General features: G+C 50.6%; 1 protein-coding gene across 1 annotated transcript in view; it reads right to left on the reverse strand.

Moving 5' to 3' along the window:
• The window catches only part of CTBP2 (C-terminal binding protein 2), a 49,140-nt gene that overhangs the window by 12,397 nt on the left and 14,007 nt on the right, over window positions 1-22,736 (reverse strand). The window lies entirely within an intron of this gene.

The following is a 22,736-nucleotide window of genomic DNA, read 5'->3' on the forward strand; positions in this document are numbered from 1 at the left end:
ATGCTCATTCCTTCACTGAACTTCCCAGTGAGTCAATAAATGCTTCTCATCACAAACACGTGTGAAAACGAAGCAAGACACAGCCTTTATCTCGCAGGCAGGGGAAAAGAGATATTTACTGCTGCTCCCAGTGGCAAGTACTCTGGAGGCACTTGGTGCTCTGCAGGCACAGCCACACAAACACGCAGCTGGTACAGAAAGTGACATCAAATTGCTCTTCCATAAACCACGCTGGGCTGGGGTTTAGGCACGCTTCAGAGAAATGTGAGGGGCAGGGTCCCCGCAGGGACCACCTCGTCCCTTTTGGGTCCCCGCTGGGTCCTTCCCTACCCTCTGTCTCCTTTTGTCTTTCCCCTTTTATCCAAATGGAAACAAACTACCTCATTAAAAAATAAACAGCTTGTTCCAGGAAACGGACAGCTTTTTAAAAAAAATAAAACAGAGGAGAATGATGCTGATGCTTTCCTCTAGGTTTCTCCCCAGGTCCAAACTTGTCCCAATAAAATGTGGGTTTCTTTGTGCAAGCAGGTAGGAATTGCAGGTAGGTGTCCCCACCACAACAGCCAGCACACGGCAGGGCTCCGCTGCTGTCCCCAAAATGCAGGGTGCAAGGGAGGAGGACAGGAGGCTGCTGGGCTTCAGAGCACCCCGAGGGATTTGGAGGCTTTGGAGACGCTCTTGAAAAGCAGATGTGGAAATCGAGGGGAAGATCAGCCTGGCAAAGGGCGGCAACGGCCCCTGACACTGCAAAACTCCAAAAACTGGAGATGCTGCCTGTTGGATGGATCACGCCAGGCCTTATTTCTTCTCCGTGTGCACAGAAAGAGAGGGGGACGTGAAACACCTCCACGCCCAATCCCCCCAAACGCTGGGGCAGCCCATCTGCTGCCTGCAGCACGATTCGGTGTCTGCAGTTTAAAAAAAGGACCATGCCTTCAGCAAGCACCGCGGCACAGAAAATAGCCCAGCCTGCCCGTTTTGGGGAAAAATTCCCCAAAATTCGTTCAAGTTATACCATCACGAAGAGAGAGACAAAAACAAACCGGGGTGTTCATCTACCCCGCAGGACAGCGCATCAGCAAGAAACTGATGCCTTGACTCAGGTTGTTTGCAGCAAAAAGAAAAGGAAAACAACCCAGCTAGGATCTAGCCCAGGCTTTTTTTTTGGGAGAGCAACATGGGGCCCTTCAGTGAGGCCCCAGCTTGATGTCGAGAGCCTCCCCTGAGCATCCTTCGGCCCATTTTCAAGTGCCTCAAGGGGCTGGCAGCAGCCTCGGCTCCCCGTGCTAACGCCGCAAATGGGCCGAGGTCTGAGGCAGGGCTGGGACCACCCGGGGAGCACCCAGAGCCCTGGCCTGGGGCTGAGGGCTGGTTTCAATCCCTAACTCCATCAAAACGTCTCAGCCAAGAGAGGAGGAGTCCTCGTGAGGAAAGGGGCTCGGCCCCTTCGTTAGCAGCCTGGCCCCGACGGCCTTCTGCATAGGAGCTGCGGGAGGCCTCCGTGCCCAAGGAGGCCATGCAGGATGCTCGGGACACCCCGCTGGGAGACCCTCCTGCTGCCGAGTGAGGCTGGCTGGCTCCCAAAGGAGAGACTTCAACACCCAGGGGTCTTGCCAAGGCCTCGTCCTCCGCGAGGCCTTATTAAAATAGCTCCTGGGCCTTTGCCAGGCGCGCGAGCCAAGCCCGAGCCGTCTGTTCGGCGACCCTGCTGCAAGGTCATCCCTTCTGGAGCCCGAAAACCATCACCGTGTGGCCTGTGCAAGAGAAATGCTTCTGCCAATTGTGCTTTCTCCCCTTCCACCACCATTCCTGGTCTCCGCTCTCCCATCCCCACCTCTCCTCTGCAGTGAAGATCAGACCAAACCTCGCGGTGGAGCCGAATGTGAAGCACCGCCGTGCTCCCACCCGTCCTGCAGCACATTTCCACGCCTGGTTTTGCCTTCCTATTTTCTTGCTTTGCTGTTTTTTCTTAATTCCTTTCCCATCCTGGTTTGTGCTCCCTCCCTGCCCTGCAGCCCTGGTGCTCTCCCGTCTCTCCGTGAAGAATTTGAGAAGGATTCGGCTCAGCGCAAAGCGGGATGGCAAAATGCAAATGCATGGACCAGGGAGTAACTCTGGAAGGTCCTGGGAGGTGCTGAATGCCTGCAAATCCCACTAATTTCCCCAAGATAAACACACTCACTTCCTCGCAACGCTGGATCATGACTAAATGAGGGAAAAACCTAAATACCAGCATTCAAAAGGACTTAACTACAACCTACATGCTATTAAAGTTGATTTACTTTCACAGCTAATGCTTTACAAGTGTATCTTAGGATTTTATCATAGTTACTCTGAAAAAAAAAAAAAAGACGTGTCAAATTCCTGTTGACATTTTCAACAGACTAGAACCACAGAAACACAGCAAGCAGAAGTTTGGGCATGGCACCAAGCCCCAAAACGTACCTGCTCCCCATGGCTTAGTGCAGGAAACCTCAAATCCCGGGTGCCAGGCTGTCCTGCCCTGAAAGCCCAAGCTCCTGGCCCTTCTCTGTATTACGACAATATTTTTAATATTGTCGTAAAGCAATCTCCATAGATACATCAGTAAAATAAAGAAGGGTCACAGGGAGGATTTGCTGCCTTCCCATGCCATGCTTGCAGCTGCACTCCCCAAAAAGCATCCTCTAAAGGAGCTTCCAGTGGGATTGGGGCTACCAGGGCCCGACATCTTATCTCCCAGTCACCTGTGAGGCTGCTCGCCCAGCTGGGAGAAACAACAGCATAAAACTCCCCCCGAGAAACCTCAATCTCTTTATCCAACCACTCTGAAAAAAAGATTTCAGAGATGCCACACAATACAGCCCTTTTTAGCTGGTTCTGCCCTCAAGCCGTGCATTAATACAGCTGAGGCTAAGCTGGATTGAGGGAATTTGAAATCGGGGCACTGGCTGACATGGAAGGCTATCAAAAAAAGGAAAAATCACTCCAAAAAGAAAAAAAAAAATGAAAAAGTCCACACAAAACCAGACTGCGAGCTGAAAATTTCACGTGGTCAGGGTGAACGTACGAAATCTCTCACTTGAAATGCTGCTAATAATAGCATCCCGTCTCTCGTTACAGAGAGTACACTGATTAATAAAAATACACTGATTAATAACAAGCTGCCAGATCTTAGACTATTAGGATCCCAACTCAGTTAATCAATAGTTTTTATACTGAGGGAAAAAAGTGGTGGCTGGGGCAGGGAACTCCTCTCCTTATTTTGGAGCCATCCTTTTTTAATCCCCTGACTCTACCTCTGCAGAGCCTTGCTACCTGCTGCTCACCAGCAATTCCTGGATGTTGAGAGCATCCTGAAGGTGCAGAAGGGCACTGTAAGTAGTTCAGAAAGAAGTGAGAACATGCTCATACATTTACAGAGACTTCCCAGGTGCACAAAGGAACAGACTTTTGCGGCAGCACGTAGAAAATTTGTCTTTGTCTATACAGATGTCAGGATTTTATTGGGAAGCCTCAAGCCAGAAAACTGTTTTGTAATTCAGGGGTATTAAATCTTTCTTAAAACGTTCATATCAATTCAAACCAAATGAGATATTTCTTGTGAGCTGCTTTTGAACTTGGTTCTTTCAAACATCCATTAAACCTTTTGAAACTTCAACACATTTTATTTGTAATGTAACGTGCAACCGTGGAGATCTGAAGAAAAGTCTGTGGTCCCAAAAGCACGTATGTGTGTCTAAGTGTTCGAGTTGGCCTAATAAAAGAAATTATCTCTCTCTGCAAACCCTGTCAGTCTCCCAGGCCGAAGCAGCTTTCCAGCCGGGCTGTTCTGGAGCCCTGGACGAGCAACACGCTCTAGGTGAGAAATGTCACCTGATGTTTTTTCTCATCCCTGGCTCCCCAAAAGTTCTCTGATTAGCGATTATCTAAGGCTGTTTATTTAACATTTCAAACTAAGGCCATGGACCAAGAGATGCCTATTAAACACCGCCACTATTTGGTACCAAAAGCAGCTCTTCACCTTGAGACACCTGATGCTTTGAGACGGCTTCGTCAGCAGAAGTGATCCCTGTCCCCATCGAGGGCTTCTGCATGGAAAAACACCTCCAGCGCTCGCAGGGTGCACTCGAGGCCGTTCAGCCAAGGCTGGATTAGACCCACAGTGTTTTGTAAATCCCCCCTTGTACTCGTGCCATCTCCCACCTCGCCCATACTCAGCCCGGTCAGCGCATGCCAGCACCTTCTGGTTTATGGAAACCGCATTCACCGTCCAAATATTGTGCAGTTCCTCGAGTAACACAGCTTGCAGCCGCCCTAATTTATCAACAGTGTTTAGAATAGTATCACAAGTAACGATAGATGAAAAATATATTTTAAAGGAAAGCTATTTAAACTGTGGTAATCTGGAAGAATCTTTGCTAATCTGCTACCTCTCCGAGCAGAAGAATTGCACGCTTCCTGGCTTTCAGAGTGAAACAAAAATGAGCACTGGCAGAGCAAGCAAAACCATCTACAAATACAAATCAACCTTTTCTCCTTGTGAGCCGGAGTCGCCCAAGGGATAACTGCATGATCATGCTTCTGATGTGTTTATACAGCACATTTCATCTTCATTAATCCAGATAACACACTGGCACAGCCTTATTTTTCGAGTCCAAGAGCGACGAGCTGCTCCCCTGCTCTCGCGGGTCAGAACCCACTGCTCCCCTCGACCGGGGCTCCCCTTGCTTTTGGTGGCTGGTGGCACGTGTGCCCATTGCCGGCCCTTTCCTCCCCAGTCCTGCTGCAGATGTCAGGTGCTGGCACTGCACAGGACCTGCAGTGAGAAGGGCAGCGACTGAAGCACCATCGGCTCGGATGGATGCTGCTGCGCCCTGCACACACCAGCTGGGCTCTGACACACGGGGGGACCTCAGCAAAAAAATATTTGTTAGAGGAGGGGAGTGAGATGATGGGATAAAGCTCCCGTATCCGTATTTTCTTTCTTTTTTTTTAATGAGATGAAGTTCTGGTAAATACTCTTAAAGTTCAAGGTTTTTTGTGCTGTTGTGCATGCACAGGATGCACTGCATCTCCCGTGGCTGCCAGGAGGCATTTCTTATGGGCATCCTCAGTGCATTGAGCAAGGAATAAAACCCGAAGCTGTACAGAAACTGACTGCTCTTGAAACACCGTTAAGCTATAATGGGCTGAAAATGTCTTCATTTTTATGTCTCTTCAATATCGCGGAAAAGAAGTCAACGCTGATGTAGGTAAGCGTGGGCTATGGATTTATCTAATAATGTATATGGAAGATAGTGAAAATATTTCAGATTTGCCTGCAGTTATAAACCTGTAAATCACACTGAACATCACGGTAGTAAGCCATTTTTTTTTAAGTTTTCTGTATTTTACTGCTTCAGTAAAACCCATCACCTATCAACCTAAGAGCTGTAGTTGTATAGCCTATGGCTATTCTCAATTAAAAAAAAAAAAATGTTGATTTTTTTAATTTTAAAATTGTGACACAAACCCACCAGAAGACCAAGGCATATAGCAAAACTAACCAGATCTCATTTCTTCCTTAGGATCATGGCAGGGAAGGGGGAAGAAAGGGAAAGTCCTGCACTAAAGTCTCAGAAAGTTGCTAAAGTTCCTCTTCTGGCAGTAGGAAGCAGTTGGCAAGGCAGATGCTGATGCATTACATCTTTTCCTACGTGGTTATACACTTCCTTACATCATACACATTATGAGAGGGTTGGAAAACCTTCCCAGGACCCTGAAAAAGAAGACCCTACAGCGACAACGTGGTGCTTGCATCCTACGGGGTCCCAAAGCCCCTCACACAGTCACTGCCCCTGATGTGAAACCACCTCCCTGGCTGCAGTCGAGGCGTGCATACTGCATGGCAAAGAGGTGAAGCAACCCCGGCTAAACCAGCATTCAGCAGTTCTGCACACAAATAAATATGTCTGTGTTTTCATGGTTCATTCCACGAATACTCAAGAGGAAGCTGTACAGCACTCGCTGTAAGCCATTCCTCTAATTAATACCTTTGCCAGTACGAGGAAAAACTCGATATTGCAAAAAAAAATCTGTAACACGTGGCCAGCTGATCCTTTTAAGAAATATGTAAGAATACAAGCCCCTTTTCAAGCAGTGGCACTACTTTCAGCCAGTTTTCTTGAATCCCTCTCTGGTTATAAACCCAAATGGGTCATCTTCCTTAAACTGCTGTCCTCTCTCTGCGAGCAGAAAAAATCTGTGCCAGTTTGTGTCCCTGATGGCTTCTTCCTTCAGATGGAAAAAGGAAGGTGGTTCTTCCGCAGACACTTGTTCCAAGTCCTTCACAATGGAGAGAGCACCTACCAGAAGAGCACGTGGAGCTCAGCCAGTGTCTGGAAATCAGTTCCTGAGGTCTCTGAAGCGAGGTGTTTTGTTGCTCCTTCCAAAATGCAGACCCTGAAAGAGGAGCATTGAAGCAGATCCCTCTTCAGGCCGTGTTCGAGGTCTAGCCAGCTGACCCCGGTGGGTTTCGGGGCTCCAGCATTAGGTGCAGAGCACACGAAGGACTCCTCCCCGGCATGTGCTCAGATACAAGTCTTCAGCTGACTCGAGACTGCTGCGCTGCCTCTGTCCCCGTTGGGCAATTCAACATAAAACCAGTCGCTACTTCCCTGCCATCCACATGGGGAGCGCCTGGAGTCAATGGGTTCAGTGTGGGGATCATTCAAACCAGCTGTGGCTAGTGAAAAGAATCCGTTCCTCATTCCTGCGACCAGGCTTGCTAGAAAGTAGGGAGCAAATGTTCCACCCAAAATAGTTTTGGTCTGAGTGCAAGAGAAGCTATTGGCAACAACAACGTTGGAAGAAGGAATGCCGTAGCATCAGGCTCAGATGCCTCGCAAATGTATCTTGTATCCTCTATCCCAAATCGTATTTCTTTCTGTCTGTAGCAGGCAAGATCCTGTAAGCGGCTCTGGCAGACGGCTCAGCGCCTTTATTTTGGCTAGCAGAGAGCTCCTTTCCACGTGGGGCCGATCTGGGACGGGAAGCAGATCCACCACGGGGCAGCTCCTCGCCTCTCTGCCCCGCACCCTGCAGGGCTGTGGGTGTCCTCCTGCACCCGGACACGGTGCACAGCCCCTGCACGATGTCCGTGTGTTAGCTGCTGGCTTTGCCCTCCCGCCTGAGCTGCTCTGGGCAATTTTTGTTGCACGTTCCCATCGCTGCTTCTGGGTTCATGGCAAGGATGCTCCGGGGGTGTTGCAGCAAGTGGCGCTTTTCTAACGGGGCCGAGAGCTGCTGAAGCGCCCCGTTGGGAAGGGCTGGGTGTCTGCGGGTGATTTGTAGCCTGCCAGGAACACAAATAGCAGAAGGTGCTGGTGGAGCAGCAGACGTGATGAGCTCCCATGGGGTGAGCGCCCAGGCCTCATCCTCTGTGCTGGCGGGCACGGCGTACTCCTGACGCAGCGCATGTGTTCTGAATTTGGTGTACTTCGGGAATGAAAACGGGAAAAGAAGCCTATGTGCTTCGCGGGGAGGTATTGAAGGCGCTGAACTGTGACGCATTGCCATGGCTTTGTCTTCAGGACTTGCAGCAAACTCCAGTCTGAGCAGAGCTGCTGGCAGGCACGGGAAGAGGCGCACGGGTTCCTCCTCGCACACCCTGGGGTGGCACAGCAACGCCTGACACCACATCCCCATCCCATCCACGCGGCTATCAGCGTGCCACGAACAAAGGACAAGGCCCAGCAAGGCCAGATAACAACAAGGATTAAAAAAAAAAGACTGGCACGTTCATGTCACGATGTAAAGGAAGTGACAAACCCCTGCAAAATGAGCTTCCCATTTTGCCTAATCTCTCTGGGTGTAGCCACGCCAGCGCTGGCTGCTCCTCCGTCTCCAGCCTCTTCTCTGGGCAGGGCGAGCGATTCCCAAACCCCAGCAGCTGGCCGGAGCAACCTCCACCTCCTCCTCCTCGCTGCAGCTTTCCCTCAGAGCGTGATGACTTTTAAATCCTTCCAGGCTCGAAGCCCAGTGAGCAGTAAAGCCCGGCACAAAGTGCTATTTATTTCTTGTAACTGCTTTTTTTTTTTTTTTTTTTTTTTTTTTTGTAAGAATCCAATAAAAGAATAACCTCAGCAGTATTTGCCGTGGCCGGAGGTGGATTTGAGGCTGGTGGGCAGTGGGTGTGCTGCGTGGTGGAGCTAAAGGAGAGCCCTCCCCACGCCCAGGCTCCTACCTCCCTTCAGTACGAGGGGACTCGAACAAAATCTTCTGGGGAGCTGGAGGCACCGGTATGGACAGAGGGCTCCACGCAACAGCCACAGTGGCTGCACAGAGGTTTAGTTAATTAGGAAGTTGGCCGTGCTCGTAAGGAGGAGGAAAACAATGCTACACAGTCAAGGCAAAGAGCAAGTGAAAACCATAGTGCATGAAGCTACGGGGGAAACAGAACCGGCTGTATCGGCTCTGAAACCACCTGTAATTACCGGGCTGAGCATCGGCACGATCCTGCTGCTGAAGTAGAGCAGCACAAGCTCGTGAATCGGCCTTGGCCTTCATTAATACATCCTGACAGGCTCCAAACATTCCCCTGGTGGTTTAAGACGCTGTAAAAAAAATTGAAGGAGCTGCCGTTTTTTGACCTCGGCGTGTCAGGTAAGGAACTGCTGCCAAGCCCTGACAAGCTGTCACTCCATCCCAAGAAATCCCCCGTGAACCCGAGTGCTTCCCATCACGGGCTGCTCCATGCTCTTGGCCAACTCCATGCCCTGCTGGCACGGTGGCACTGGGGCTCTCATACCCTTCTGCCCTGCTCTGGTGGCTTGCAAACCATGAAGCCAACAGAGGAGGGCTAACCCGGAAGGATTCATTTATTTAATCAGCAGAACAAACAGTGAGATCCCGTCTTGAAAGCAGAATGAGCTCTGACAGGAGATGCTTCAGACCGTGCCCATCTCTTCAGCCGGCGCAGGGAACATCCCGACACGAGACGGGAAACTCCAGGAGTGGTGGAAATTCAGAGGGCTGGTGCCAAACCAGCGCTCCCGGGGAGGAGGCGGCTGTGCTGTGTCCGCAGAGACACGACCCAGGGAAAGCAGGAGGAGAAAACACTTGGCTGTAGAGGAAAACCAACACATCGATCCCTCCCCTCAGCACAAGGCTCCGGCCAAGGAGAAGCACGGGCCATGGATGGTTTCCAGGGGTGGGATGGGCTGCTACCTTGTGCGACCGAGCACACTTCGTGATGTGGAGTTAAATCTCAGATCTAGGAATCAATTTTCTTAAGAAACGCTTTTAAATGACTGTTTTTCCAAATTCGAACAGAAAAACTCCTTGCTCAGACCCCAAAGCCTCGGGACTCACTCACCAAGCACCGCGCTGCTGCCTGTTGTGTCTGGCAGCCCTGCTACAGAGGGCTTTGGGTGGACTGGAGTCGGAGATTTCCTGAAACTGTTCAGGCTAGGAGCTAGATGCCAACAAACAAAGCATGTAAATACATGAACTTGCGAGGAGGAGCTTACCAAAAACTCCAAACACAAACATTTTGTGAATGTTACCCGCAGTGGTGCTCGCAAGCATGGAATACTTTCTTAGAAACCCTCTACCTTTAGGGCACCATCTGTCCAGCTGCAGTATTTTGGTTGGCTTGTTGTTGCTAATTCTGGTATTTGCCCTTTTCTTCTGCTCTCCTCCCTCCCTCCTTCCTCTCCCACTTCTCCAGATGTGCTTGCAGTGGAGGAGAGCTGCTCCCTGTGCTGCTGCAGGGCAGTTTCCAGCCTGGCCTGTGCTCAGCGGTGCTCGCAGCCCGGCGGAGCCGTCCAGCATTTCTTAGCACGGACTTCGTGTGCAGCGCCGCGGTGCTTTGGCTTGGTGCCTTGTAAACAGATTAGACAAATAAATAGGTAAGAGGCACGTTAGCGTCGTGTGCCCAATAATTTCCCGGAGTGGGATTAAATGAAATCAGAGATTCCCCAGGAAGCTGCCCCGCCATGCAGAGCGCTCTCCCCGTTACAGGGGCATCGCGGCGGGGAATTACACACTCCTGGCATCGGATGCAGGCAGCCCAGGATCGAACCACAACCTACGGAGAGCAAGACAGCAATCGCACTGCTGCTTATCTTCCCGAGTCCAGCTGCTGCTCCGGAGCCCGAGGTCTCTGGGAGGAGCACGGGAGGCTTTTCGGAAGGAGTCCCAGCTGCACTCTTCCTTGCTGGCACCCGACGCCTCTTCCTTCCTGCAGCAAAAGCAGCTCGTTCCCCGGGGAGGACGGGGGAGCATCTCCTCTGGCTCTGCAGCTTCCCGTGCCGTAACCGGCTGCGTAACACCAAGCTGCTCTGAGCAGCAACCTCCCGAGCACCGAGCCTCGCCGGAGCCAATGTTGTCTCTCCCAGTCCTTCTGTGAGATCTGCTTCCCATATGGCCCCGCCGCCTCGCCTGCCTCCCCGCCTGCGAAAGACCAGTCTCCTCGCTGCTGATCCTACCTCTCTCTCCTGCCTGCTGGCATCACGGGCTGACACCAAGGACAGGAGAGCAGCTCCACCTCTGCACCGGTGGCACGTGGTGGGACTTTCCCTTTGCAGTTCCCAGGACAGAGCCCATCTACTAACACGAAATGACTGCCAAGAGAGAAAAGCCCTTCTTCAGAACAAGCACAAGCTCAAGTCGTATTTATCCCAGACTTCCCAAATTCCCTCTTTTCCTTGTACTGCCTCAGGACAACAAGGCGGTCAAACGGATCTGCTCCGGATTCATCTCCTGCACCTCCCACAGCTGCAAATCCTTCCGAAGAAGCTTTTTGCTCCACGAGGCACCACCCATCTGTGACCCTGAGCACCACCTTCCCTCTGACAAATACCTCTGTTTACAGCCTGGAATTTTGTAATATTGAGCCACGGGAAATTCATCATCTCCACACACTCTTGCCATGCCAATATTGTATGAATGCCATTTCTCTTTCTCCTCCTCAGCTGCTACCATGATTCATGCTGCCGTTAGCTTTCCGCGAGCGACCTGCTTTGGTTTATCGTAGCTCACGTTGTCATTCGTCTTAAAATCAACCCAAAACATAGCCAGGCAGATAAGCCTCTTCTGATGTCTTCTGCCACTTCTGGGGAAGCATGCACAGCAACCCAGTCACTCTTAATGGTTAAGAAGCCCCATTAGATTACCCATTATTTTTGTACAGCACAGTCTAGAGCAGAGCATGGTGGGCACACATCTAAGAATCATTTTCACCTTGTAAGTTAATTTATTATTTTTTTTTCCTTGAGAGCAGCGCAGTGAACTGGGCAGGCTGGCTTGGCACTTCACTCACAGGAGCGGAGGCCAGTCTGGCACACCTGGGTTTGAGGTCGAGTAAAAACCAAAACGTGGTAAGCAGGGCAAGCGGCCTGACCGTAACGAGAACAGGAACAGCAGGATTTCATGCAAAACTGAAATATCAGAAGCCAAGGAGGGGGAAACATCCTATCACATGCACCATGAGCGTACCTCCCAGTGGCAAGCAGCCCAACCTGAACAATAGCTCTCGGCACACCGCCAGCACCACCCGGCCCAGCCAGGCTGACCATGCAAAGGGAGATGAAAGGTGAGCAGAACAGTCCCTGGGCTTCAATAATTCAAATGCATTTAATTTTCTAGTGGTAAGAAGGGTGGAGGGTTTTTTTTTTCCAAAGCACGGCCTGCACGGAGCGAGCATCTCTGTAAGGGATGGGCCAGCGGGTGGTGGGAGCACCAGGGCAAGCGGGGCCAGGAGCTGGCCGTGCGTGTCTGCAGGAGGTGGTGGGGTGGTAGAGGGAAGCTGGGGACGTGCTGCCACGCTGCAGGAGTTGTTTTAAGCTTGTGGAACCACACAACCCTGGGGGAGGCTGCGTGTCACCCCACCAAACCACGGGCATCGTGCTGGGCAAACCCGCTGGCACCAAACTCAACACTCAATCGTTAGAAATCGAGATGGAGACAGGAATCCTCCGGCCAGGACCACGGTCAGCCCTCGATATTGCTGGTGTTTATTTCACACGTCGGCCCTGCTGCAGAAATTTTCAGTCGCAAACTTCCCAGGGTTAGGTGGAACTCCTTATCATGTGCTGCTTCAGCCCGTAACAGTGCCCGTGCTAATAACCCAACTCCTTAATGTACAGAGGGAAAGCAGCACTTCATGAAATATTGATACGCACTTGGAAATTTGACAATTATCTCCAGAGCTCCTCGGTAAAATCTGAAAGCAAATAAATAGCAAACATTTCCTGTACTCATTAAAATACTGAAAAACAGAGAAAGAAACCTACTCATTATCCATTTGACAAATATAACCTATTATTTTTAATAATGCACGGGCATTCAATGCACAAAATTTACAGCTTCTCTTGCTTAAAGAAACCATTGGTTTTGTAGACCTAATTTTAAGAAATGCAATAAAAGTAACTTATGTGGAGCTGATTGCTTTTGTAGGAGAGGGCAAAATCTTTCTTCTGTGGCAATCAATGGCAAAACTGCCATTTGTTCCGATGGAAGTACAACTTCACTCCCTGCCCTGTTTTGGAAAATGCTTTTCTGGAAAGAAATTCTCAAAAAAAAATAGGGAAATGTTAGAACAAGCTCCATTGCTGCTCTCTGAGTGACATTTTCATTCCTGCTTTTTTTTTCTCACTCTGTTGCTGATAGCCAGGAACCCCAAAAAGAGCTCAGACTGTCACAAGAACAGGCTGATAATCCATACCGTCAGCAAGAGGAGTGTGTAGGAGGCAGCTCGAAACTGCCCAGGGATTTGCAGCCTTAGAACGAGCGTCAGCAAAAGGTGCTGGGCTTAAGAAGACCAGCAAGGATGTCAAGGGTGCACCAGCAGGCGTCTGCAGCCCACAGTCCTGCAGCCCCTGGGCACCACCTCCACGCCATCCCAAATATTTCAGTGGGACCTCTTTTTATTTTCTTCTCTCTGACTTTTTTTCCTTTGAAAGCATATCCTGAATTATTACTGATGATAGCGTGTGCTGTCTGAGCAGAGTCCCTTCTGTTTATTTACTCGCCGAGCCAGCACGTCAACCTCGGAAATAACAAACTGCTTGATAACCAAACCAAAGCACGCCTGGCGCACGCTTCTGTCTGCACACAAGTGCTGACCCAAATGGGTAGTGACTAATATATTGATTATGTTTTTGACAGTTTTTCCTCCCATCTTCATTTGTGTATGTATCTGCATACATAAATAAAGCATAGAATGAGTTCTTGGCTGTTTCTGTCAGTATTTACCGAGGATCTTCACCAGCTCCAAGCATTCAGGTAAGCCCTACTGGTTTCCTTCTAACAGCGACAACAACCTGCTTATCTCTCAGGTTATAGAGCCTAAACCACCCTCCTTTGGGGGGACTACGGCACTTTTGGGAGCTGTGAGAAGACCTTTTAGTCACATATTTCTCCCAGCCGCTCCTTGGCTGCCTCTGCCCTCCTATTTTCCCTCGGCCACCCCACGTTTGGGGTTGGGTTGAGGTCTTCCAGCCTGGACCCAATGCCCTGGGGAATTGGGGTGCAGCAGCCCCACGCAGGCAGGGCTTTGGACGTGCCATGAGAGCCGCGTTTAAGCCGATTGTTGGCCTCGACACCCCTCGTGTTGGGGGAGAGGGCGGAGGGAGGCAAGCCGGGCCCTAATCCGCTCCATCTGCTCTGCAGCAGCTAATTGGATTGCGAGTGCAGAAGGCAAGGCCCCCGGACACAGCCCTGGCGGTCGTGCTGGCCATGCAGAGCCACTCACAAACCTCCTGTTTGGCTGGACAAAGCTGCTCCAATGCAAGGGGTGAGGGTCCTGCCTCACTTCCAGGGCACCCCTTTTTCCAAGCCCTTCCCGGGGATGCACGCGGCTGTCGTGAGGTTTGACTGCCCAGTTTCACCCGAGAGGTGAAACTAATGCTGCGTCAGGAAAACAACACGGGGAAGGGGCAGCAAGCAGCATTTCACCTCCACAAAGCACTGGGAACAGCAGGCAAGAGATTATAAACTAGCTTTCTTTACCAAAAGCCACTGGAACGCTGCTAACGTCAGGTTTTATTTAGGTGCAGGAGTCAAAGGCTCGTCTGCCAGATGCTATATATAAAGCTCACTAATCTATGGCCTACGTCTGCAACATTTATTCTAAATCAGTGACTTAATGATTTTGGTCTTCTGCTTTTTAAGGATCCAGCTCCGCACCCACTTTCGCTTTTAAAAATATCAGAGAGCTCAGCTCTGCAGCATTTTCCTTAAGCTGGTCCGCAGCGTAATGCTGTGAGGAGGACAAGCAGAAGGAATATAAAAAAAATGTTTAATACAATAATGATCAGAAACCTTTAAATTTTTTTTTTCCCTCTGTGAACACTAAGTTTGTAGCTATGGAAACTACTTATGAGAAAGCTAAAAAAAAAAAAGCCAGCAAATATAGTCCAAGAATGATTGGATGTATGAAAGTCCTAACGGTGACAGAGAACTCCAGGCACAGGGTGAAAGGGAAGTGTAAATTGAAGATGACAACACTTGTGTGTCTGACAACATGTTCTCCTCTGTCAGGCCAAATTCATTGTTATTGCCACGGAGCCAAAGTCAACGAATCGTACCTGGAACGAGTTTGACGCTTTTATATCGCTTTTGATAAAACCATTACAAAAAGCACATTTCAGCCTTTGGAAAAAATATTTTAAAAGTGCGTTTTCTGCAATCAGTGAATCGTGTGTGCAGGTTGGCCAAGACAGCCAATGTTTTATCAAGGTGGTTTCCAGCACCTCTCTCACACACTGTTCTTCAGCTCTTCGCTCTTCTAATGAGAGCAGCTCTGGTAATTTGGATGCGAAGACCCACACGCGACACACCTCTGCAGGCTCCTCTGCCAAAAGGAGGCTGGTGAGGGTCTGTGCGTGCACATTACACCGAGCCAGGTCTGTGTGAGCCTTTCTAAGGCTGTCCCGAACTCAGTGCGAGTTATTTCCACCTAGTGCCCGTATCACGCTGCAGATCAATGTCTCTCGAACGACGCGGTGACTGTCAGGACAGCAGACACTAGCAAGACACGTCTGCTTACTTCAATTCAATATTTTCACATGGAAGTTACAACCCCAGTTAAAACAATTAGCCCGGGGTTTTGCCAGTGCACGCCATCCAGACACACTTCACCTGGAGTAAGGCGCTAGCTGGGAATGGCTCCAAGGACTTGCTATGGTCTGTCAGGTCAATGTGCAAATTAAATCAGATTTATTCAGTACATGGAGCTCGCTTTGGTGCTGTTTCAGCCTGCATTGTTAATTGAGCTGCTTTACATGTATACATTGTGATTACATACTACAGTCTGTATGAAAGACGTAGAGAAGAAAACCTGCAGCTGATTTCTGAACTGTCCGCTGTACGGTACATTGGGCAGGGAATAAACCAACATCAACAAATGCTCATGGAATTTACATTGTGTATGAAATATCGCTGCTATACTCTGCCCATAAAAAGCTATTACAATTTCAACATGTTACTCGAAAGAATGGGCAAATTTAGCTCTTTTAACCTCCCTTGAACAACTGTCAGGACTCCTGCCCCTGCCTGTGCCCTCTCTGCTTTGGGGGTTGCCCAAAAGAAAGCTTCAGCCTGCAACTGATGCGTGGTTAACCCAATTTTTGTCTGTCACAGGGTGGAAAATGCCAATAAAAGAATCACCGTCAAGTGTTAAACAGTAGAAGCAGAGCTAAGCTAATCACGGCAAAAGGCATTTCTCGCTGGGCTCTAAGCTGATAAAACAGGAGATGAGTCCCCTTCACACCGGGGAGAATTACTTCTGCAGGGAAGGCGGCCACCCTCAGCCTGACTTTCCCTGTGCAGGAAAAGGGCAGGATTTTAACCAAATCTCACCTGGCTTGGCAGCCAAGCAGCCTCGCTTGGCTACTCCCTGACTTGATGGGGCATCCCCGCTCCTCACCCCTGTGCAGACACAGGCAGCATCCCTGCTCCATGATCATTTGCCTTTGTGACTTATGTAAACCAGAGGCTGAACAGCCATCCAAGACGCACGTTTGCAATAAATGATGGTTCCTTGCTGGAGCTCCCTAGCTCCAAAATCAGAAACACAAATCGGACAGGCTCCTCCTGAGGGAGAAGTGCAGGCTAGCTACAAAAGTACAGGACTTCTAACAGCTAACTGCTTTAAGACTGAAAAATTGGGCACAAAAATATAAATTGAGCAATACAGTCAGAACACTAGCAAACATACTACGTGGAAAATGCAACATTTTGGAGATGTGGCTCAAGCAGTCTGAGCAGTGACCATTTAACAGTTTGCACTCACCATCTCTGCTGGCCTGCAGGATTTATGGCCCTGCATTACCACCTACTCCAGCAGGAGACTGGCCACGAGCCCGCCCTGGCAGCAGCCCGCCGGCTGACACGGTTTTGTCACTCCGGCTTGGCAGCAGGGTCTTTTCCTGCTCGCCCCCGAGCTGACTTGGTGCGATCGCTCCCTGCATGGCACGGCTGCAGGAGCAGCGGGCTGCGAGGGCGTTTCTCCCCCCAGGAGCCATTCCCCACGGCTCCACACACAAAATCTGGACAACACGAGGAGCAGCAGGTATTTCAGCACTAGGTCCCCGTGGCTGATTTTCTCCTTACCTCCCCAAAACCAGCACGAGGGGCCTGTGCCCAGGCCTCGGTCCCTGCCCTTGGATGCTCGGGGCAGCAGGAGCCGCGTCCTCTGCCCAGCCCCAAAGTAAGCAGCATCTGTGCAGAATCCACACCGAGCGCCTCGGCACAAAAAAATCACAAATTGGGTGTCTAGAAACACTCATTTTAAAAAACTACGATACATAGCCCAACAAGACTTTAAAAACAAAAAAACAAAACCCCACAAAATGGTCTATTTTAATCTCCTGTTCATATACCAAGCTTCAAAGCATCGGTGGACTACAACAGACATTTTACAAGCCTCTGCTGACCGAGCAGACATCAACCTACACCGACAGAAAATATCTGCAGCCATTTAGAGACAGAGTTTAACACTGAGCTTGCTTTCACCTCGTGACTCACGTATCCACTGCAAAGGGCACAGCCTGGCTCCTAAAAATGCATCTTTTCTCCTCCCGCTGGTAAACGCGATTTTCCTGGATTGAGTCAAGTTCCTGCCATCCGCTCAATGTTTTACAAACACGCTGGCGTATTTGGAGTGCTGGTTTATCACCTCGCGTGTGAGTGTGAACACTCCTTAGCAGTGGTGTTCCTTAAAGAGTAATTCCTCAACACAGCTCCAACACCTGGAAACCGCCACGCCTTCCGCTCCTGAGCACAGCCCTTCGTCTGCAGCGGGTCTTACCTTGGCTTCTACTTCTAAAATACACTTTAATGGGAAGAAAACCTCTCGGGCTTATTTGGAAAATAAAAAGGGGAAATAAATAAAAATGAAGACAATTTTACAGGTCCTACTTCAGCTAAACCTTTCAGGGACTTCAATGAGAAGATAATCTTTCTGTGATTATGGCCAAACCCTCTCGTTGCTTAGCAACACATAATTAAGGAATATGTTTTCAGATCCGCTTTGCAAGCTGGCCATTATCAGATGAAATTACTGGAGCAACAAATGTCATCCTCATGCAAATGAGTTGGTTGTAGGGGGAAAAAAAAAAAAAGAGGCTGGAGTAGTGAGAAAGAGCTCGGCAGCACAGAAACGCTGCCGGCTTCCTCTTGTTGCGCACCGGCAATTCTTTCCCAGAAAAATGCCCAATATCGAGGTTTTTAAGACAATAAGGTTTGCGTTTCCCTACGAGGCAAACGGCAGAGGGGTCTGGTTGCCCGACCTGAGGAGGCTGCTCCCCAGCCGTGCCATGTGCCAGGGCGGCACCGACCGCAAACATAACCAGCTCCGTGCTCCCCACGTTACGCCACGCCGTCTTTTTTTATTTATTTCCAGGCTTTGGGAAATTGTTTGTTTAAAAATACTGCCTGGCTGTGGATCGCTTCTGCCTGTGATCCACGTCAACACAAAGCGTGCTGCCTAATATTTTTTTTTTAATTTTTTTTTTTTATAAATCAGCGCGCTGCGCCAGCTGCATAAAGGATGCATAAGCATGAAAGGAACGGCACCCACCTTCTAGCTGCGTAATTATGGCGAGCCAGGGAAAGGGGTGCGCCAAACGTCTGCATTTTGACAACTTTATCATTTCCACTCACAAAATCGTTCTTTATTTAGATTCCTGTGGAATGTCATCACCGGCTTGGCACCACTGCTATGCCTATAAATGGTATACTTTTATTGAGGCTTTGTGCCTGCGCTCGTAGGTTACATTGTTCGAGGCTTGTTTGCTCGCGGGCTCGCTCCCGGGAAAAAACATTTTGAGGGCTTCTCTGAGCATTGCTCCAGCAAGGCGAGCCACAAACCATCGGATTTTCCGAATTTCCTCTTACGGAGCAGCGTGTTTGTGGTGGTTTCTGCCAGGTTTGGGGTGTTATCAGCAGGGCACATCACCCACGAGGATGAGCTACGCCTGCCCAGGCCATCCGGCCCCGCAGCTCGGCGGCAAACGCTTCGGGAAAGGGAAGGGGAGGAGAGGAGCCACCACTCATTTTTATTGTTCCAGGGCTTAATGACAGGCTTTTAGTTTTAAGCACGGTCCTATTACTTTAACAGCTATATCGCTTCCCTTATAGGCATCTCTAGGAGGAAATCAGGGGTTTTATTTTATATGCCTGATAAAACAGCAAATTAATAATAAGAAGAAAAAGACTTAGGTAATGGCCAAAGGTAAGTCGATTCTCGAATAACACCATTAGCTATCTGATGAATTTAGTCAAAACAATGCTAACCATTTCCTCCGAGGAACACATTTGTGCCTGATAACAGTGGTAAAAAGTCAATCTGCAGCAAACCCTGTAGTCCTAATTGCTCAGCGAGCGCAGTATCTAATCTCCCGTTCTCCACAAACAACAGGAACGCCAAGATTAACGGTGGAAGCATTATCTGACATACCGCTCACTTTTAACCGAAGTTAGCTAAGCAAATAAAATACTCAGAATTTAACTGCAGAGGGAGAACCAGCATCTTTAGCTCTGTGTAGCCCTACACAAGGAGGGCTCCCCTCTCCTTGTCTAAACGGGAGAGCGCCTACTATTTTGGCACAAAACCCGAATATATTTGCCTGCGTTTCTTTTTTTTTAGGGGTTTAAGCAACAATGGGGTGGTTCTAAACTACCGTAGGGACAAAGACCCTTAGGAAATTACTTGGTTCGGGCGATGCCATCGTGGAGACGATGACGGGCGGCCCCGTGCGCCGGCTGAGCTTCGGGTACGGGGAGAGCTGAGCGGGGAACGTGGGGCCGGTGGGGGCCAGCCCGTCCCCGGGTGCTCCCGGCCGGCGGAGGAGCTGCGGGCTGCCGTGGGGGCTGGGGGCCGGCGAGGCCACCGTCCTCTCCCTCTTCATCAGCTCCATGGGCACGGTGTACGTGGTCGGGTACGCCGTTTTGGGGCTGGCGTGCGGGTTGGCCGTGGTCATCGGCGTGCCGGCGGGAGCGCTGTAGGTGGAGGCCGGCCGCGGGTGCACGTTGCAAGGCAGGGGGGTGTTGTATCCAGAACCGGGGAGGAATTGTGGCCCTTGAGGAGCACCGGTGGAGGCCGGGTAGGTGGTGGTCTCCAGCAGGTGCTGGGTTGGGGCGCTGGACGGCCTCCGGTGCATCTCCCCTGCCCTCGGGGAGGGTGGTTGAAGAGGAGGCTGTGGGGCTGTAGGGCCGTCAGCGGCTGGCCCCGAGGCAAGGGGCACCCCATAGTCACCCGCCAGCTCTCCGCGGTGGCTGAAGCTGTTGGAGCGGGTCCTGGGGCGCAGCGCCCCGCTCCTGCGCTCCTGCTGCTGCAGCTGCATCTCCGCCTTGTAGTTGTGGGCGATGCGGGACAGCACGCGGGCCTGCCCCAGGTTGGGGGCCACCGACTTGATGTCGTTCTCCTCCATCATGGCGAGCAGGTTGGGCGAGTCGAAGCCCTGCTGCAGCAGGGCGGCGAAGGTGCTCTCCGAGACGCCCTCCGCACGCAGCAGCGCCACGAACTCGGGGTCGAAGCTCCTCTTCCCCTCCTGCCCGGGGAACGCGGGCGGCACTGCCGGGTGGGACGGAGCCGCCGCCACCGCCTCGTAGCTGTCGTAGGGTCCCTTGGTGCCCGTGCCCTCCCGTCCTGGTCCATAACCACTGCTGGGGTCCACCACCAGGCAGGTGGGGGCTGCCTGCCTGCCCCCCGATGTCTCAGGCGGCCGCTCTGCCCCGTCACCGTATGCCGGCCGGCTGGGGAAGGCTGGGGGCTCTGCTGCATACCGCATGCCGGGGGTCTCCACGCCATACCGCGCTGGGGAGACGTCCCTGCCACGCAGCCGCTGCCCATCCAGTGCTTTGGGGTCCCTGTAGAGGCGGGCGGCTTCTGGGGGCACGGGTGGGCGACCCGAGGCCGGGTCCCAGGACAGCCGGCTGCCCGGCACCCCGTAGCCCGCCGGTGGCCGGCTCAGCGGCTGGTAGCAGCGGGGGTCTTTGGGCGATCTAGCCGCCAAGGAGGGGTCGCTGTAGTAATCCTGGGCACCCCGGCCCGCCATGGCTGCCTGCCGGTCGCAGTAGGCGAAGTCGGGGACCGAGCCCTTCCTGAGGGGCCCCGGGGCGAAGGCGGCATCCTGGTAGGGGTACGCCTCTTGCTTCAGCTCTGCGCCGCCCTGCAAGATGATATCGTTGGCGCGGAGGCCCAGGGGCTCGTACCAGCTGCCCTCGCTGCCCACGTAGGTCAGGGAGCTCCTGCGGCCCGGCGGCCTCTGGTACTCGAAGGCGTTCTCGCCCTCCCAGGCGCCCTCGTACCAGCCGGCAGCGTCCCAGCTCTGCGAGCGGCCGATGTTGGGGTGCTTGCTGGGGATGGGCATCACCACCGCACCGCTTGGTCCTGCTGGGATGGATGGAGAAGAGGAGGCGCCTTCCTTCTCACCGCTTCCCCGGCCAGCATCAAAACCAGACCGTGCCCGGTGGCGTGAGCCCTCCCTTCGTGGTTTTATCTTTCCGAGCGCCGCCTGAATTATTAATTCTTCGAAACTTTAGCAGGCAAAGCATACAGCAGCGCTGTAACCCGGCCTCGCTCTGGGCTGGTGGGAGGAAGGGCTCTCCGTGCAGAAGGGGGCCGCCGCGCTCAGCCCAGATGCTTTATCCTCTGCTGCCCGGGACGGCGCGCTCACATGGACAACTGGCCGAGCAGTGCCGGGGATTAGGAGCTAAATAAAACTGCTAAAGCCCCTGCTCCATGTGACATCATTTCAGCCCGATGAAATCTCCTGCACCAACCCAGCCAGCAACCTCAAAGCAATTTCTCCCCAGGGAATCATTATATATATATATATATTTATATATATATTTTTTTACATGTTGTTTTTTTACACGTTTTTCATCAGTTTTGGTTGTCGCCTTCCTCCTGAGGTCACTGCTCCCATCCGCACCAGCAGCCGGCAGGAATCAGCAGTGAGATAACGAAACGTGCACGCACCCGCACGGCCCCACGCACACATACAAAAATAAAAAAGCAAGCTCCAGTGTCAGCTCAATCTTAATCCACCCTGATGAAATGCTAATCCACTGCACACAGCTAAGGACAAATTAAATGGGAGCAAGCAGGCAGGACGAAAAGAAAAAAAAAGGCCAGTGCTAGATACTGAGGAATACAAGAGCGATTAGAAATTAGATAGGTATCTGTTTAACACTTTATGAATATTGTAATTTGCTTTGGAAATTACATTTTTTTGTTGTAGTTTGAAATTAGCTACACTAACTGGGCTCCAAAAGGATCCTTTACATTATTATCATAATACGCAAATCCTTTCATCATCCCAGGACAGAAAATTGTGGAGGTGTAATCTGGAATGTATAATTTTAAGACCCTACCAGAGGTCACGGAAAAGGAGGGGAGGATCAAAGGATCTAAACTCTAGTCCTACAAAGGAAAAAGGAGTAGCAGACTTTTGCCTATTATCTCTGGTTTCCTTCAAAAAAAAAAAAAAAAAAAACATGTTTATGAGATGGAAAAACACTCAGAGACATCAGACAAAACTCAATTTGTTTCTAGCAGTCTTTCAATATTCATATGGATTAAGTTTTTTTTTTTTTTACAGTTAGAGTAGGCAAAAGGATTTAGATGGAATCACAACACAGAAAATCATTATTTGGAAACATAATAAAAATTTCCATATATAGTTACCATTTGCAGAGGAGCGATTAAAATGGCTCCCCAAAACACCTATCTAAATTATCACGAGCTGCTTACGCTCAAAGATTCCTTTTCCTAGAAGAATAGGTCAATCATTACTTATTTTGTTAATCACGGCGAGCGAAGCAACATTTTCCTTTCCCAATTAAAAGAATTTAGAGGGAAATGATTTTGCCTTTCCCCGCTGTGATAATAGATTTCTGCACCTCAGACGTGCACCTTCCAGGACAGACCCAGTAAAAGGGATAACAGCCACCTCTGGTCTGTTTGCAAGATAGCTTGTGCGTTTTTCACTGCTAATCCACAATAAATGTTTAGTGCGCTAGCCATCACATGATAGACTATTGTGCTATTATGATAGCTAAATCACTAATACAGCCTAATGCTTCTACTTGCCTATCATACTAATACCTCGGGGCTATATTTCTGACCCAAATACTGACAGGATCTTTGAGTAATCCCTAAATTTCTTTATTGCAGTAAATATTATAAATCCTCTTCAAACATTTTCTCCTCCAATTCCATCCCCAAGCACCACAGTCTTTAAAATTATGTTGGATATTACGCA

This window comes from Aythya fuligula, chromosome 7 (genome assembly GCF_009819795.1).
Source record: "Aythya fuligula isolate bAytFul2 chromosome 7, bAytFul2.pri, whole genome shotgun sequence".
NCBI classification, from domain to species: domain Eukaryota; kingdom Metazoa; phylum Chordata; class Aves; order Anseriformes; family Anatidae; genus Aythya; species Aythya fuligula.